Here is a 5,735-nt window from a genome sequence, read left to right on the forward strand (position 1 = left end):
CGGATGCAAGAGGACTCCGTTAGAAGCCAGACTACGAATTTGATTGAGTGAAACGTTTCTATGTTTTTCCGTCGGGGCCAATCGACGGAAATGAATTTTAGAGTCGCGGATGGGCTGTTTGGTAGAGTTTTTAGAGTCGCGGATGGACTGTTTGGAGGAGAATGGAGAATCAAGACTTTTCGGGAACTAACGACGTCTCGTGTTCCTCAAAGATATGATTTTCGTTTTCCGTAATGTTTATGCGTTGAGTAAGCATTTGAATCAAAAGAATTTATAATTTATAATGTAGAGTACATGTGAAAAGTATTTTTGCGGGAGTACAAGGATGTTTGTCCCCATCTTCCCCCCCCCCTTTTGGTGAGGGGGATAGCTGAACTCGTCGGGTTGCGACGAGCTGCCTACGTACCTCTTGCGAGGATCAAGCCATCTCGTAGTTCTGTTTCTATCACGGTCGCTATTACTCCACGATTTCCGGCGCCTTGACTGTTTCAGCTAAGTCGGTGGTCGCGCTGGGAGTTAGGTCATCCGTTTTTTCGGCGATGGACTCGAGGATTTTCCCGTTATCCTGAGTTGTGGCCTGTTCGGACAAATCCGAGTTGTTCTTTGCTGAGTTCTCGGAGATACTCAGATTCTTCTTAGTTCGCTTCGGGTTAGCTACTGGGGCGTTCCGATTGCTGCGCAATTTATGTTCGGCCAGGAAGCAGAGTCGCGACTGTTTTTGGCTTCCCCAGATTACCGCCGTTCCAGTCGGTGTTGGAAACTTGACACCGAGATGGTAAGCGGACGGGACTGCCTTCATGGCGTTTATCCAAGGAGTTCCCATTATGGCATTATAGATAGCCGGGTTATCCACTACCGCGAATTCGACGATCTTCGTGACTTCTTTAGCCATGACCGGGAGTCTGATTTTTCCGAGGGTCATGGACGTGACGCCTGAGAATCCAGTCAATGGTCTTGGTGATATCTTGCATATTTACATGTTTTTAGCCTTCATATCTTGTGCATTTTGATCATATAGCTTAGAGCTTAGTGTATATAGGATCCATATTGCATACATATGTCCCTATCAGGTGTTGGAGCATACTATGAGATGATATAAAGTGTTTGAGAGCTTAAAAATCCAAAGGAGATGAAGAATGATGTTCAACTAAGCAAGTACTCTTTTAGACACGACTGGACCGGATTGCCTCGACCGGGATGGTGATGCCGGGCGTGTGGGAGAGGACCGGACAGACCAGACCGCCATCACCAACACGGGCGTGAAGGGCGAGACCGGACTGCCTCGACCGGGATGGTGAAGCCGGGCGTGTGGGCGAGGACCGGACTGCGTGGACCGCCATGACGAACCCGGGCGTGGATGATGAGACCGGAGTGCATGGACCGGAATGCAGGACCCGGGCGTATGGGCAGGACCGGGATGCAGGACCGGGATCACCATGCCGGGCGTGAAGAGAAGAGAGTGTGGTCGAGGCTGGTTTTCTCAAACCGGTCCGGTTCGACCCAATTCGACCTTGGGTCATTTTAAACACTATTTTGAAGTTCTAATTAGCCTTATCCAAGGGGCACTCTAGTCTTTTATCCTATGTATCTCTCTTTACCCTAGACCTAAGTATAAATACTTGTAATCTCCATTTTGGAGAGATTATCTTATTTTCTCTTAAGAATCACAAAACCTCTTTTGGGTGAAAGTTCTTCCATTTTGTTCTTGTGTTCTTAAGTGTTTATAATTTCATTTCTTGCTTTCTTAAACATGATTAAGCTTGGAAACCTCATGGGTTCAAGAGTAATCATGGTGATTAGTGAGTAGATCCACTTTTGGATTCATGGGTTAGGGAGATTAAGGGTGATTAGGCTTGATCTAGGGTGTTTAGGTGTAGATCCTTCTTAATCCTTGCTAGTAGAGTGTTTTTAATGCTTCTTTAGAGCTGGCCTCTCTAAAGTTGAGTTCTAGACATTTCCCACCCACAAGGTGTTCGATGAAATGTCTGAACCAACTCTCCTAAGCTTTTAACATACTCTACCAAAGAGATTTGTTGTTAAAGGTGTTAAGATGGCTATTAGGCTTATTGTTAATGATTGCTTCCTAAACATTCAACCTAAGAGATTAGATGCTTGAGTTTTGGAAGCAAATGAGCATTCATTTAGAGATAAAGTTTGCTTAGTCTTGTGTCTAGGCCTAAGGTAGATAGATTGATTGTAAGCTAGCACCTTAGTTTGAGTTTGATCACTTAAAGTCATATTCCCTTATCCCATGAGTCCTCTCATTCTCATAATCAAAGAAAGTTTCTATCTTTATTGCTTTTTAGTATTGTTCTTAGCATAAAAACCATTCACTCAATCATTAGACTTAGATTAAGTATAGACTTGTATTCTCTTTGCTTTAAAATGAACTAGGAATGGATTGATATCTTAAGTACTACTTTGATTTGCATAATTGGACCCTTAAAAAGTCCTCTTATCAAATTGGCGCCGTTGCCAATCCTAGTTTGATTTTGACATTGAGATTTGGTCACTTGCTTGAGACTAAGTCATTTTTATTATTGTTGTTTGTGATATTGCTTCTTGCCTTCTTTCTTTCTTTGACTTTTCAGGTGTATGAACTTGAGGAGCAGAGGTTCATCAAGCCTTGTTTCCATTGTTGAAGACATTTCTGCACTTGAGAGGGATATTGTGAGAAGGAGAAGGGAAGAAGAGCAACAGGCTCACATTCAGAGGTTGGGTTTTGATATGGAGAACCTGCCTCAAGATAGAGCTGCTGAAGATGGTCAAGGAGCTGCCAACCTTGGACCAAGACATCCACAGCGCCAAGCTAGAGCAATTGGTGCCCATGATCAGCCTAACATCCATGGAAATAGGGCTGGAATTAGAGCACCAGCTGTGGAGAACAACAACTTTGAGATCAAGTCAAGCTTGATCAACATGATCCAAAGCAACAAGTACCATGGGCTTGCTTTGGAAGATCCTCTAGATCACTTGGACAACTTTGATCGGCTGTGTGGCACCATCAAGATCAATGGTGTTTCTGAAGATGCATTGAAGCTTAGGCTGTTTCCATTCTCTTTGGGAGATAAAGCTCACACATGGGAGAAGGGTCTCTCCAGAGATAGCATCCGGACATGGGATGAGTGCAAAGAAGCCTTCCTCACCAAGTTCTTCTCTAACTCAAGAACTGCAAAGCTTAGGAATGAGATTTCAGGATTTCAACAAAGGAATCTTGAAGGTTTTGGTGAAGCATGGGAACGATTCAACAGCTACATTGCTCAGTGTCCTCATCATGGTTTCACCAAGGAAAGCTTGCTTAGTACCTTCTACAGGGGAGTTCTCCCATCTTGCAGAATTAGGCTTGACACAGCTAGCAATGGTTTCTTCCTGGGCAGAACTGAGCAGGATGCAGAGGAGCTGGTGGAGAACATGGCAAAGAGTGACTCAGTATACAATGAGGAGTATGATAGAGCCAGCAGAGGTGAGGATCAGCAGACAAAGAAGGATATCAAATCCTTGCAAGACAAGTTGGACTTGGTTCTTTCAAACCAATCCAAGAAGGAGCAGGTTAGCTTTGTTGCTGATCCTAGTCAAGAGGTTCCTCCTAAGGTGAATGAGGTTGATGGTTTGGAAGGGCAAGAGGAGTTGTGCTTCATCAACAGCAATGGTACTTGGTACAAAAAGGAACCCAACTTTCAGTACAACAAATACCAGCCTAGGCAAAACACACCTCCTAGTTTTGGGAACAACAACAATCAGTCCACTCAAGCTCAAGGAAACTCTTCTCAAGCTACAGCTCCTGATTCAAGTATGGAGTCAATGTTCAAGCAGATAATGGATGCTCAGTCTAGATTAGCAAAGGACATTGGTCATGAGTTCCAAACCGTGCACTCCAAGATTGATACTAGCTATACCGAGCTGAACAACAAGTTCCTACTACTTGCCTCTCGCTTTAATGCTTTGGAGAGTCAGGTCGCCTCTATGCCATCATCTTCCAAGAGCCCAATGGGATCACTACTAGGGAAACCAGATAAGAATCCCAAGGAGTCTTGCAATGTTGTCATCTCTACTACTTCTTCAAAGATTGAGCTGAGTGATCATGAGAAAGAGGTGGATGAGATTGAAAGACTTTTGCATGGAACAGAGATTGTAGCAACAGCTGAAACACATATGGTGGATAAGGTTATGGAAAGGGTTCAGGTGCAAGTTGAAAGGAAAGTTGAAGCAACAAATCTGCAGAGAGCTGAGCCTAGGGCTGAGAAACAAGTTGAGAGGAGAGCTGACAACAAGCTGAAAGAGGTTAAGCTAGAAGAAGCCACTGAGGTTGAGCTGTCACCATATGAGGTCCCACTCCCATTTCCACAAAGGGTCCTCACCAAAGCTCAGAAGAAGGTTATCTCTAAGTTCAGGAAGGACCTAAGTGATGTTGGCGTCAAGCTTCCAGAGATCTCGGGTATGCGTGAGGCTCATGTCCAAATGCTGCTCATCCAGGACATTCTCACTCACAAAGAAGAAGTAGCAAAGCTCCTGAACATCTCAACACTGCAGCTTGACCCACCAGTCCCTCCAAAGTCTCTTCCTAAGCTTGGACACCAAGGGATGTTCACTTTACCTTGCTCCCTTGGTCAGCTCACTCTTAAAGATGCTCTTGTTGATTCTGGTGCTAGTGTGAATGTAATCTCAATGGAGATGGTGAAGAGTATAGGGATTGAGAGTATGGAACCAGACAAGTCTTCACTACAGTTTGGGGATTCCTCTTCTACAACCCCACTTGGTATCATTAAAGACTTCCCTTTGAAGATTGGAGCATGCACCATTCCCATTGACCTCACTGTCCTTAACATGGCGACTGGGAAGAGAGTTCCTTTGGTCTTGGGCACACCTTTCCTCACAACAGTTGGAGCTTGCATTGACTTTCCCAACAAGAAGGTCACTCTTATGAATGTGAACAAAACTGTCTCCTACCCATTACAACCTCCATTGGATGCTGGCTATTGTGGGACAATCACTTTTGGCCAAGAAGCTGATAAGAAGCCCCAAGATGAAGTTGTTGTTTGTGAGACAAAAGGTCTCAATGGAGAGACTTCTCAAGAGTTGTGTGTTGAGCACTTGGAAAGTGCTAAAAAGGAGGGGATGAGTGGAACCTCAAAGGCCACTCATGGCAAGAAGAAGTTGCTGCAAGAAACTCATCCCCCATCTCTTGATATGATCTCACACACTCTCACTCTCCATCCAATGAATCTCAAGGATGGTGTCATTGAGTACAAGCTCAGGTGTAAGGGCAAGTCAAGGCCATTCTCAAGTGCAAGAGCCATCATCAACCCTCAGCTCCAAGATGATCCACTCAAGCTTCAAGAACTCCTCTCTCAGGTTCTCACCATCACTCTTGAAGGTGGGAAGGACCCTCCCTCTCACTAGCCAAAAGAAGGAAAGTCAAGCTAGAGACTTCAAACAAGCTCACTTGGGAGGAAGTCCCATGACTATCCATGTATATATGTCTTTTGGATTTTCATTTCAAAGACCCATGGAAGAAGGAGGGCGACCAGACTCTACTCCTTAGACACCAATACCTCTTCTCACGCTCCATAGAGGTACTCCTTCACCTTTTCTTGTATATACCATTTTCATTTGCATTTAGACTTTGTTTTGGTCATCTCTCTCCACTTTTCACACAAGAGACTGTGTGAATTAAGTGTGGGGGAGGTGCAAGTTGCTGATGATCTTGTGTTTCTTGTCATTAGCATGCATTATAG

At 44.5% G+C, this 5,735-nt stretch overlaps 1 non-coding gene across 1 annotated transcript; it reads right to left on the reverse strand.

Annotated features, from left to right (window-relative positions):
* Window positions 1-3,174: 3,174 nt before the first annotated feature.
* LOC130502369 (small nucleolar RNA R71) lies at window positions 3,175-3,281 on the reverse strand. Its single transcript, XR_008940233.1, has one exon. It is a non-coding gene; the product is annotated as a small nucleolar RNA R71 (small nucleolar RNA).
* Between the last annotated feature and the right edge of the window lie 2,454 nt (window positions 3,282-5,735).

The sequence above is a fragment of the Raphanus sativus genome, unplaced genomic scaffold (genome assembly GCF_000801105.2).
Source record: "Raphanus sativus cultivar WK10039 unplaced genomic scaffold, ASM80110v3 Scaffold0525, whole genome shotgun sequence".
Taxonomy (NCBI): Eukaryota; Viridiplantae; Streptophyta; class Magnoliopsida; order Brassicales; family Brassicaceae; genus Raphanus; species Raphanus sativus.